Source organism: Penaeus monodon, chromosome 33 (genome assembly GCF_015228065.2).
Source record: "Penaeus monodon isolate SGIC_2016 chromosome 33, NSTDA_Pmon_1, whole genome shotgun sequence".
NCBI classification, from domain to species: domain Eukaryota; kingdom Metazoa; phylum Arthropoda; class Malacostraca; order Decapoda; family Penaeidae; genus Penaeus; species Penaeus monodon.
In genome coordinates, this window is record NC_051418.1 from 5,188,751 (window position 1) to 5,189,073 (window position 323).

Here is a 323-nt window from a genome sequence, read left to right on the forward strand (position 1 = left end):
CCCGTGGATAACGACACGACTGATGAATACATGAAAAAAGTGAAGAGAATGGAACGGGAAGAAACAATACAAATACAAACAAAAGGATAAACAATAATCAGAAATTGAGAAATAAAGAATCATCAAGCAACGCATAAAAAGGGATAAAATAACAAAGACAAACAATTACTGATGAAAATAATCCAAAGGGAGAGCCTGGCAGAAGCGAAACACGCCTCGTGCTTGTCAGTCGCCCGCCGACGGTTCCTGGAGCATGCGTTTGCCTTTGCCCTTGTTCCTCTGCCGGAACCCCCCAGTGTGGCTGCCGGCGCTTCACGTGGGGT